Consider the following 12,678-nt stretch of genomic DNA (forward strand, 5'->3'; position numbering starts at 1 on the left):
CACTAAATAAGGAAAAGTATGGTGATTGAACTAACTCTTACCCTCAGGTCCTAGTCTTCTCCCTTAGGGGAGGTCTAGTGTTAGTAGGTATGGAATTAACTAACAATGTCCAATTCAACCAAGTACTTGAGCATTCCAACTCAAGTATCACCTCTTAATCAACCCCCATGTCAAGTAGAAATTCTACTCCATTGACATGAAATTAATAATCATAAAAATATGAGAAGACATAATTAAATAAATTAAAATAGAGAATTAAAATTAATTAAAATAAAAATAACTTCATATATTAATAAATTCAAAATGTAACATACTTATTTGAATAGAGTCAATGAGTAACTAATTAAAAATAAAGGAATAAGGAAACAAACTAAAGTAATGTCTTCGACGGAGGTAATGACCTTCAGCATCCAAAAATCCAAGCAAAAGCATAAAACTATCAATGTAACGCAACTCTAAAAACTCAGATCGGAAACTAAGTATAATCCTAATGTGATGAATCTGAATGTGTGTGGATGCCTGTTGAGTCTCTGCATGTTTCTTAGGTTTAGTCTGTATTTCTGGGCTAAAAACTGGGTCAAAAAGCGGCCCGAAATCACCCCAGCGTATTCTGTTATTTTTGCAGATCACGCAGGTCACGCGTACGCGTCGTCCATGCATTTGCGTCAGTCAGCAATTTTCCATGTCACGCGTTCGCGTCACTCGTGCAGACTCTAATCCACGCGTTTGCGTCAGTCACGCGTCCGTGTCATTGCGAATTCTCCATTTCGCGCGTCCGCGTGGGCCATGCGCTCGCGTCATTCCTCGCTGGTCATCTCCTTAGTTTCTTGTTTTCCTTTCATTTTTGTAAGTCTCCTATGCAATTTCCAAGTCATTCATGCCCTATGAAGCCTGAAACACTTAACACACGGATCACGGCATCGAATGGGATAAAGGAGAATTAAAATACATAATTAAAAGTCTCTAGGAAGCAAGTTTTCAACCATGGAGTAATTTTGGGAAGGAATTGTAAATACATGCTAATCATATGAATAAGTGGGTAAAGAATTTATAAAACCACACAATTAAACACAATATAAACCATAAAATAATGGTTTATCAACCTCCCCACACTTAAACATTAGCATGTCCTCATGCTTAGTTGAAGGAGATAAAGTAAATGAGTAGGGACATGTAAAACTCATGCAATGCAATGCAGCCTATGTATATATGTAAATGCAACTATATGCTTCTTGTCTAGTTGGTTAAAAGTAATTAAGCTCTTCAAGATAAATATAAATTAGATTTCACTAACTCAATTCATATAGTAAATACAGGTAACATTGTAAGAAGACAGCTCATGAAAGCAGGGAACATAGAATCAAGCATTGAACCCTTACTGGTAGTGTATGTGCACTCTAATCACTCAAGTGTATAGGGTAATCACTCTACTCTTCTCTAGTCATGCTTTCTAAAATTTGTTCTTCACCTAACCAATCAACAATATTTAACATACCAATGCAAACATCATGAGGTCTTTTTAAGGTTGTAATGGGGGTAAGGTAAGGGTAAGGGTATATGTATATGGCTAAGTGAGCTTTATAAATTGAATCTTTAATTAACCTAAGCTTTCACCTAACATACATACACTCTATATAACTCTAGAATCATGCCTAGCTACCCATAGTTTTCCCACTTTTGCATATTTCACATACTCATGTATTAACTTTTCTCTTAACTTGCATCACATATGCATTGATTTTTTTCATTAGACTTAACATTGGGGTAATTTTGTCTCCTTATTTATTTATTTATTTAATTACTTAATTACTTGAATATTTTTGGATTTTTCTCTTTTTTCTCTTTTTTTTTTAATCTAAAAGTAAAAGTAAACATAACTTATCAATGCACATGGATTTTTAATTTTTTTCTAGTTTCACATGAGTAGGTACCCAAATTCCCAATATTCTATCATGACACATTCCCTTATTAACCTATGTTCCCACAATTTTCCCATACTCAATTAACATACCATTCTTATCTTGAGCTAACCAAAGATTCAATTGGGATATTTAATTGTTTTTCCGCTTTAAGGCTAGTAATGTGGTAAAATATAGAACAAATGGGATAAAAAGGCTCAAAGTGGCTGACAAAGGTAATTTAAAGGATAGGCTTATTTGGGATAAGTGAGCTAAACAAATAATGGCCTCAATCATACGCATGCATATAACACATTAAACATTGGACATATAGTGTGAAACAAAATGAAGATTTCAATCATAGAGAAGCAAACACACAAGAATAAAATAATTATGGTTAAATAATATAACCATATAATTAAGCTCAAATTCTCACAGGTTGTGTGTTCTAGCTTTAAACTATGTTTCAAGTACAACTTCAAACAAGTTTACACAAAGGTCTTGATTTAAATTAGTGAAATTTGTCAAAAAGTAGGGTCTTAGAAGAAACTTATTATTTTCAATCAAGTAGGACATGCATGCAACTAATTATTACTATGCAATCTATCCTATTCTACAAAAAAAATTAACTAAAATATCCTATTTTACTGGTGTTTAAGGGAAAGAAATTACCTTCGGAAGTCAGGTACTGACTGACCTCCCCACACTTAAGGCTTTGCACCGTTCTCGGTGCCATCTGTCAGGAACAAAGGGGGGCTGGTAGCAGCATCTCCACCATCGGGATCGTCATGGCTCCTTGTGCTGGTAAATGAAGTAGACTCCAAGGTGTCTGGGTCTTTGTAGTTTCCCATAAGTAGCTCCTTGAGGTATGTAAATCGGCGCTTGCTACGGCGCTCTCTTAGCTTTGCTTTGTGTTCCTGCCGATCCAACCTTTCAAGTATCTGATGGAGCAGTTGGTTTGTTGTAGGTGCTTGTGGTGTTGAAGGAGGAATGTCTTCAGCCGGTTCTGTAGCCTGGCTTGTAGTGGCTGCTGGCGGTCTGATATATTTCCCGTTAGGGACGTACTGATCATCCCGTGGGAGTATGGCTTTGGTGTCCCTAGCTTTGTAGGAGACTCCGGCTGCTGAGACGAGATCTGAAACCAAGGTGGAAAAAGGTAGGTTGCCCGCAATTCGTACGTGTCCCATTGCATTCTGGATGTGTCTTGGTAAGTTTAGGTGCTGGTCTGTGAGGATACATCAGAGTAAAACATCCATGTTTGCAGTGAAGGAGGATTCGTGAGTGCTCAGAAAGACATAATGAGACATAATCCGTGCCCATACTCGAGCCTCCAAGGTAAGTGCTGAAGCCGATATCCCTTTTGGTCGGGATCGATGGTATCCGTAGATCCAATTGCTGCCAGGTTGTGCTATAACTCTGAGAACGGCATCCCAGTCAAATTGGTATGTCTGGCGCTTGAGTGAGGTTTCTTGGAATGCGTCCAATCCTTCTGGAGTAGGGGGAAGATCTAAAGCTTGTTGAATGGTCTCTTCAGTTATGGGGACTTGCTTCTGACGGACATAAACAGACTGCATGGTTGGCATGTGAAGGTTGGAGTAGAATTCGACTACCAATGAGAGATTAACCTGCCGTGGCTGTCTCCGTAGGAATCTCCATTATCTTCGTTCAATTTGCGGCTCAACAAATTCAGCAATGCAGGCTGGGAAGATGAGAAGGTATTCATTGTTGTAATTCCTCTCTGCCAGGATGGGGAACATCTGCTCACAGTAGCGGTTAGGAAACCGCGCAGTGTCCTTGATGCCAGGGCATTTTGGCCAGTTTCACTGACCTTTTCTTTACTATTTTTAGGATAGTTTCATGCATTTTCTTAGGAAATAAGCTAGTTTTGGGTAGATATTCACTTACACCTTGATTCAAGTATACATTGTGCATTTTACATGATTTCATGAGGATTTTGCATGAGTTTAGTGACAAATTGTATTCTGCATTACCCATGACTTGGACTAGAACTTTGATGCACTCTATTGCCTGATTTCAGGACCAAAGGAAGCAAGGAATGGGAGGTAACTTGCAAAGTTAATGAGAAAAGTGACTGCCAATGACGCTCTCGAAGCCATCATTACCCACGTTAAGAGTCACGTTAACTAAGTTAACGTGAACTCTAATGTGAAGAAGGGAATTTGAGCCAACGTTAGTGACACTTATCATTATCACTAACGTTGGCCAATGCTCACAAGTGGCCACGTTAGAGTCCACGTTAACGTAGTTAACGTGGCCTCTAACGTTAAAAGGGGGGAAATTCTGGAAGGGGGATTGAAGAGGGGTCTTTGGACTCCCTCCCCTCAGACACTTTTCCTTCTCTTTCTTTTAGTTGTAATTTTCATTTATAAATGTTGAATTTTCAATTTCAGTTTCAATCTTCATCTTTACTTTTCTGCATTTTTTTCTTTCTTTTCTATTTTTGTAGAGCAATGATCAACTAACTCTTTACATTGGGTTAGAGAGCTCTATTGTGATTCAATGGATTAAGTGTAGTTCTTATTCTTCTTCTTCTTTCTTTCCTCTTGATTTTACTAGAGAGCTTTCGATCTTCATCCAATTGGGTAGTAATCTTGGGAAAGAAACTATTCATACTTGGATCTCTTTTGAACCTTGAAAGAGGAATGAAGAGATCATGCTAGAAATGCTTTCTCATGCTGGACCAAATTGGGTGTGAATGGATATGTGACTATAATCCTTCCAACACTTGATTTGGGAAATGCATGTGGTATAATCAGTGACCATACTTCATCTCTTCTCATGAGCAATTGACCAAGGAATTGGCTATTGATCAAGATTTGAGAGATTGAATTCCAAGAAATTGGAATTCGATCAATTAAGATTGCCAAGGAGATCAATGAATGCATTGATTGAGGAAGAGATGAGAATGAACTTGATCCAGAGGATTGCAATATCTCTTGATCCCAATGTTCATTTTATTTTTAGTTCTTACATTTACTTTTCTTGCCATTTTACTTTTCTGCACTTTATTGCTTTCTTTACTTTTATGCCATTTACATTCCCTTTTTACTCATCATCCAAATCTGAATCGTCTAAATAGGATAATCAATTAACTATTGATTGCTTAATCCGTTAATCTCTGTGGGATTCGACCTCACTCTATTGTGAGTTTTACTTGACGACAATTCGGTACACTTGCCGAAGGAGAATTTGTTGAGAGACAAGTTTTCCGTGCATCAAGTTTATGGCACCGTTGCCGGGGATTGATTGTGCATCAACAATGATTAGATTGGAGGATAACTAGATTGAGCATTTTATTTTTGTTTGATTTAAATTTCTGTTTGAAGTTATTTACTTCATGTTTTAGTTAATTTCTTCCTTTCCCCCTATATTTTTTTTCTGTTATTTACATTTCATCTCACTAACCCACTAACTGTTTGATATATTGCATCACTCACACTAACAGAAATTCTTACAGATATACTTTCTACACCTATTCTCTTTGCTTGTACTTGTTGGTTGTATGACAGGGAGAAGAAGCGGGGCTTCAACTTCCTTTGATTCTGAACCTGAGAGAACCTTCCTTAGACTAAGGAGGGAGGCAAGAGACAAACGTGTAGTTGGTGCTGAAGAAGAGGAGGAACACTTTGAGGAATACTTTGAACTAAACATGGAAGAAAACATGGAAAACCATCATGAAGAAGAGGCTCACAACCATGGCGGAAGAGGTCGAGCAAATCATACTGGGGAGGATAGAAGAGTTTTAGGCTCTTATATCAATCCAAACCCAGGAAACTGTGGAAGTAGCATTCAAAAGCCAACCATCCATGCTAACAATTTTGAACTGAAGCCACAGCTCATCACCCTTGTGCAGAACAACTGTTCGTTCGGAGGAAATGTCCAAGAGGACCCAAATCAACATTTAACCACCTTCCTGAGAATATGTGACACAGTGAAGTCTAATGGTGTTCATCCTGACACCTATAGACTGCTTAATGGAGCTAAACAATGTAGATGCTCTGTTGGCCCAAAACAAGCTCATTACCAAATAGCTGGCTGACGTCACCAAGAAGATGGAGAGGAACCAAGTGGCAGCAATCTCCGCTTCATCAACAACCCAAGAAGGAGTGAATGAAGAAGCAGAGGGTAGTCAGGAGCAAGCCAACTACATTGGGAATTTACCTAGAGCTAATATTGAGGATCCATGATGAACAACTTAGCTTAAATGTCTTCAAACTCTCCCAAGAAGCTGACCAAGAAAATAAAGAACCAAGCAATGATCATAATGAGATGCTGGCAGAGGAAACAAGCACTGAGGCACCACCAACGCATCCAAAAACCCCACTGAATGATGAACAAGGCAAACATCAATCGTCACAGCTCAAGGAGAAGCTGGAGGAACCTAAACCACCAGAGGCATGTGAAGACAACAACAAAATTCACTTAGAAGAAGAAGTCGCCTAGTGTTCAAAGCATACCAAGAAAGCATGAATGCAATAGAGAGCATGCTAGTCTTGGAGCTTTGAACAGAACTTTTCATCACAGTGCTTCAAATTAAGTTTGGTGTCACCCCATGGTGCCACCAAAATGCATATAAGGATACACAGTTAGTTAGTTAGTTGGAGTTCATGAATAAACAATCTAATCTTTTCTTTTCTTTATTAATTATAGCCGTAAAGGCTAAATTGTCTTTTTGATATTATGTCTTACATTTCTTATTTTATCTTTATAGGAAAAGAAAAGAAGCATTAAAAGGGATGGATTGGACAACTAAACAAAGAAGGATCGGACACCACAAAAGGAGGGGCTACACACTTGTTCTAAAAAGGAAATACATTGGAAAATGTTGCCATGCAACATTGGAAAAATGGGACCCCTAAAAGACCGAGCAATCTCCATCATAAAGTAATGATCCTTGTCTTTTGTCCATGCATAACCCCAACCGTCCATCAAGTAACCACTCCATCAATCCACACCCTCCACTCTCTCACAACGTCCCTATATATGACCCTTGTTCCGTACCCACCTTCATGGTCATCACCCACTCTTCACAACTCTTCATTTCGGTACAAGAAACTCCTTACTCCATTACAAACATTTCCCCCTCACTCTCTTCATTGCAATAAAACCCTAAACAACCAAAAGTCTCCACAACTTTACCACCTTCACAAATTAACTATCATTCATGGCGTCTTCGAGTTCTAAAAGAAGGAAGGGAAAGGAACCCATGGAGCAGCACCCGTATGATGAAAAGAGATTTAGAAGCTTGCATCATGCATTGCAATACGGGTGGATAGTTGACAAGGAAATCATTTATGAGCTGGGATTTCAAGTGAAGAAAACTGAATGTCCTGAAATCACAGAGAAGGTAGAAAAGAGAAGATGGGAGCTCCTCACTGACCCTGTCACTAAGGTGAATGCAAATCTCATAAAAGAATTTTATGCAAATGCGGTCCGATATGATAAGAAAGATGAGTCATATACAAGCTTTGTGAGAGGAAAGATGGTGGATTTTGGTCCCATGAATGTCATGAGGGCACTGAAGCTACGGTCTATACAGTTTGAAGAAGAAAGTTATCACTCAAGATTGGACAATCCCAATTATGACCACATTTTGCGAGACATTTGTGTACCCGGAGCTGACTGGGAAAGGGGTGCGGGAAAGAAACCAAAGTTCATCAAGAGAACAGATCTTACTCCTGAAGCCAAGGGGTGGTTTGAGCTAGTGAGAAGGTCTATTCTCCCAGCTGCAAATAACTCGGAGGTGAATATCAAGAGAGGCATGATGGTGCACTGTATACTGAAGGGAGGATAAATCAAGGTTCATGAACTCATAGCTGAAGGCATTAGAAAGATGGCAGAAAAAAGCGACTCAAGAGGAACGTTAGGTTACCCCAGCACTATTTACCGAATATGCAAGAAAGCTGGGGTAGTTTATGAAGATGAGGACCCCATGTGGATAAAGGAAGGCATCCCAATAACTGTACGAAGGATAAATACTACAACATCCCCCCTGCCTCAACGGAAGCAAAGGAAGAGGACATCCCCTCAAGTAGTGGAAGGACAAGTCTTAGAGGGGCAAGCACAACAGACCTTGGACATGCACCAATTGCAGGAAGCCATTGATGGCTTGTACTAGTCTTTATGTTACTACACCATCTCCTTACTTAATTGTATGTTTGTCCCTTTAAATCAAATGAAAAAGAGAATGAGTGTGTTTTAAAAAAAAGACCAGAGTGGAGTTCATAATATGGAAGTGCATTCATGAGTTTTTGGTGGGATCATAAGTTAGCTAAATTGGTTCAACCATAAGGTGGGAAGACAACTATCTGTCATGAATAATATACTTGAGACACACCCATGAGACTAGATAAATAAGAAGATCCTAATAAGAAAAAGGGAAAGAACAATCAAAGTTGAGGAATAAAAGAAAAAGACTAAGCAATAAGGCTAGGCACCAATGGTTTTAAATCTTGAGGCATGTGTCTGTGGTGTTCCTGTGTGAGGGATCTACTTGGATTAATAAGCTCTTAGGGGTGCCTTATCACTTGGTAACTTGGGTTAACTAACTCGGGATTATCAGCTGAAAGTCCACTATCAAGAGTAACCCTCACCACAGAACATTTAGTAACCCAAAGAGGTGCTGGACACCAAGGCCTCAAGAAAAGAAAATGAATAAACTATATGCCTGTGGTGTGTATGTATGGGGGAGAGACTTGAGGGAGTAAGTCCTTAGGGGTGTCTCAACACCTGGCACCTTGAACCAACTGGTTCGGGAGTGTTGGCTGAAAGCTTATTTTAAAGAGTTGCCCCCTTACAGAACACTTAGCCTAAGAACACAAATAAGCCCTGAAATAACAACAAAAGGATCAATAAATAAAAGTTTCATGGGATGCAATCATCGTGAGTATTCTAGGATATGATAAAGGTCTGAAAGCCAGGAATGAACCTAAGTTGCTATGCATGAAACCACCATAAAACCAGTAATGAGAAAAGTGACTGCCAATGACGCTCTCGAAGCCATCATTACCCACGTTAAGAGTCACGTTAACTAAGTTAACGTGAACTCTAATGTGAAGAAGGGAATTTGAGCCAACGTTAGTGACACTTAACATTGTCACTAACGTTGGCCAATGCTCACAAGTGGCCACGTTAGAGTCCACGTTAACTTAGTTAACGTGGCCTCTAACGTTAAAAGGGGGGAAATTCTGGAATGGGGGATTGAAGAGGGGTCTTCGGACTCCCTCCCCTCACACACTTTTCCTTCTCTTTCTTTTAGTTGTAATTTTCATTTATGAATGTTGAATTTTCAATTTTAGTTTCAATCTTCATCTTTACTTTTCTGCATTTTTTCTTTCTTTTCTATTTTTGTAGAGCAATGATCAACTAACTCTTTACATTGGGTTAGAGAGCTCTATTGTGATTCAATGGATTAAGTGTAGTTCTTATTCTTCTTCTTCTTTCTTTCCTCTTGATTTTACTAGAGAGCTTTCGATCTTCATCCAATTGGGTAGTAATCTTGGAAAAGAAACTATTCATACTTGGATCTCTTTTGAACCTTGAAAGAGGAATGAAGAGATCATGCTAGAAATGCTTTCTCATGTTGGACCAAATTGGGTGTGGATGGATATGTGACTATAATCCTTCCAACACTTGATTTGGGAAATGCATGTGGTATAATCAGTGACCATACTTTATCTCTTCTCATGAGCAATTGACCAAGGAATTGGCTATTGATCAAGATTTGAGAGATTGAATTCCAAGAAATTGGAATTCGATCAATTAAGATTGCCAAGGAGATCAATGAATGCATTGATTGAGGAAGAGATGAGAATGAACTTGATCCGGTGGATTGCAATATCTCTTGATCCCAATGTTCATTTTATTTTTAGTTCTTACATTTACTTTTCTTGCCATTTTACTTTTTTGCACTTTATTGCTTTCTTTACTTTTATGCCATTTACATTCCCTTTTTACTCATCATCCAAATCTGAATCGTCTAACTAGGATAATCAATTAACTATTGATTGCTTAATCCGTTAATCTCTGTGGGATTCGACCTCACTCTATTGTGAGTTTTACTTGACGACAATTCGGTACACTTGCCGAAGGGGAATTTGTTGAGAGACAAGTTTTCCGTGCATCAGTCCTTTGTTGGGAAAGCTCTTTCTTTTTCGTCAACCTTGATAATCCTCTTGATTCTTTTTGTTGAGGGCTTTACTGCTGTTAAAGATGGCTCTGCCACTAATGCTCTTTTTGTTCCTCTCCTTGCTGGTGGTTTGGGAGTAGCTTTCTCCTTGCCTTTCTTGGTGGCCATCCTAAAAAAAGAAAGAGAGAGTAATATGTAAAGCGAAGGGTTCGAGCAAGGGAGCGAATATTATGAGTGGTAATCAATGCACGGTAAAGAGGGATGTCGTTAACACATGGTCTAGACTACATGTGAAAAGTTCATCATAGGTAAGATAGTATGTGCATGTGATGACAATTAAATGCAAGATGTTTATTGGCATGCTGGCAAAGGCATGAGTATCATAGATCAAGCATTCAATGTCCAAGTTAGATTACCACATCATTCAAACTAACAATCTATTTGTATGGACAATTATATTTTAATCAATAAAATATAAAAGGTTTTTTGTGAAAAGCAAGCATTAAGGTAGTATCATAACATGAAAGTAGTACAAGATTCCATACGGACTTTTTCACAAACACTTGGCATACATGGTAAATATGTTTTTGAAAATATAAAGTAGACATGCAAGTAACCCTTTAAAGAGTGAGAATAATTGTCAAACAGATCCATGATAATCTACAAGCAAAATATAGAAAATAAAGACCGAAATAAGTTTCTAACACCAATTAAAAGGAAAAAATAAAGAAACGAAAAGAAAATGTAGAGAAAGAGAGTAGAAAGAAAAAGAAAGAAGAAAACATAATAAAAATAAGAATAATAATGAGAAAGTAAAGAAGGAAAAAGAAAATAAAAACCTTGATAATGGTGGTAAAAAAGAAAGAAAAGAGGGAGAGTAAAAATTAAGAAAGAGTAAGAAGGAAGAAGGGGGAAGAAAGAAATAACAAAGGAAACAAAAAATTAGGATTTGGGGAAGAAAAGATAAGATATTTTAGCTGATCTGGATATTTTGTGCGCCGCATGCGACACAGACGCGTGGGTCACGCGGTCACGTGGCATGTGAATTTATCAAGTGACGCGAACGCGTGGGTCACGCGGTCGCGTGACTTGAATTATGCGAATGGCGCGAGAGCAGCCGTGCGTTTGCGCAACTCTCTGTTTCAAACTCTTTTTGCCAAATTTTTAATGTGACGCGATCGCGTGGTTGACGCGTTCGCGTGAATGGTGATGTTTTGAGGACGACGCGGCTGCGTGGGCATGTGGTCGCATGACGAGGCTGGTGCTTCTAGCATCATTCCAGCCCAGCTCCATCGCAACATGCTGCCATACACCTATTTACGTCGAATTTTTAGGGTCACGCGTTCGCGTGGGTGACGCGAACGCGTGGGAGGCTTATGTCGCAAATGACACGGCCGCGTGGGTGACGCAGTCGCGTGATCATATTTGTGCCTAAGGCACGCCTCCAGCGACGCTCTCACGTGACTCTCTGTTCACTTTGTTTTCTTCCCAACGCACTGGTGACGCGGACGCGTCAGCGACTCTGTCGCGTCGCGTGCATTTTTCTTTTTTTCTTTTTTGAATTATGCAGGATGCTCATGCAAACTATATGCAGCTATATGCAGGGATGATGAGAAGAGTCATTAACACAATAAAATAAAGTAAAAATAAAACTAAGACTGAAATGGAACGATCATACCATGGTGGGTTGTCTCCCACCTAGCACTTTGCTTTTACGTCCTTAAGTTGGACGTTCGTTAGGCTCATTCAGCTTCTCTTGGTGGATCTTCCAAGAGGAAGATCTCTAGTTCCTTTTGATTCTTCATCTTCTCACCATGGTAAAGCTTTTGGCGATGTCCATTAACCTTAAGAAATTTGGAGTTAACAGGATGACACAGGTGGAAAAATCCATATGGCTCTACTTTCTCTACTCTGTATAGACCTTCCCATCTTGATCTCAATTTACCTGGTATGAGCCTCAGTCTGGAGTTATATAGAAGAACTAACTCCCCTGGTCTAAATTCTCTTTTTTTAATGTGCTTGTCATGGACAGCCTTCATTTTCTCCTTGTAACGCCTAGAGTTGTCATATGCTTCTAGGCGTAGAGTCTCTAGTTCTGCTAGTTGCAGCTTTCTTTCAGCACCAGCTTTTGTAGGATTCATGTTGCATTCCTGTACATCCCAGAAAGCCCTGTGTTCCACCTCGACGGGGAGGTGGCAAGCATTTCCATATACCAAGCGGAAGGGGCTCATCCCAATGGGTGTCTTGTATGCTGTTCTATATGCTCAGAGTGCATCTTGTAGCCTGGCACTCCAGTCCTTCCTATGAAGTTTTACTATCTTCTCCAGAATATGTTTAATCTCTCTGTTAGAGACTTCTGCTTGCCCATTGGTCTGGGGATGGTAAGCTGTTGCTACTTTGTGAATTATCCCATGCTTTTTCAGTAATCCTGTTAGTCTCCTGTTACAAAAATGGGTGCCTTGATCGCTCACGATCGCTCGTGGTGATCCAAAGCGGCAGATAATATGATTTCTAACAAAAGAAACAACAGTGTTAGCATTATCAGTACGGGTAGGAATTGCTTCCACCCATTTAAAAACATAATCTATGGCTAACAGTAAATAAAAATAACCATTAGAATTTGGAAACGGA

This window comes from Arachis ipaensis, chromosome B06, assembly GCF_000816755.2.
Source record: "Arachis ipaensis cultivar K30076 chromosome B06, Araip1.1, whole genome shotgun sequence".
NCBI classification, from domain to species: Eukaryota; Viridiplantae; Streptophyta; class Magnoliopsida; order Fabales; family Fabaceae; genus Arachis; species Arachis ipaensis.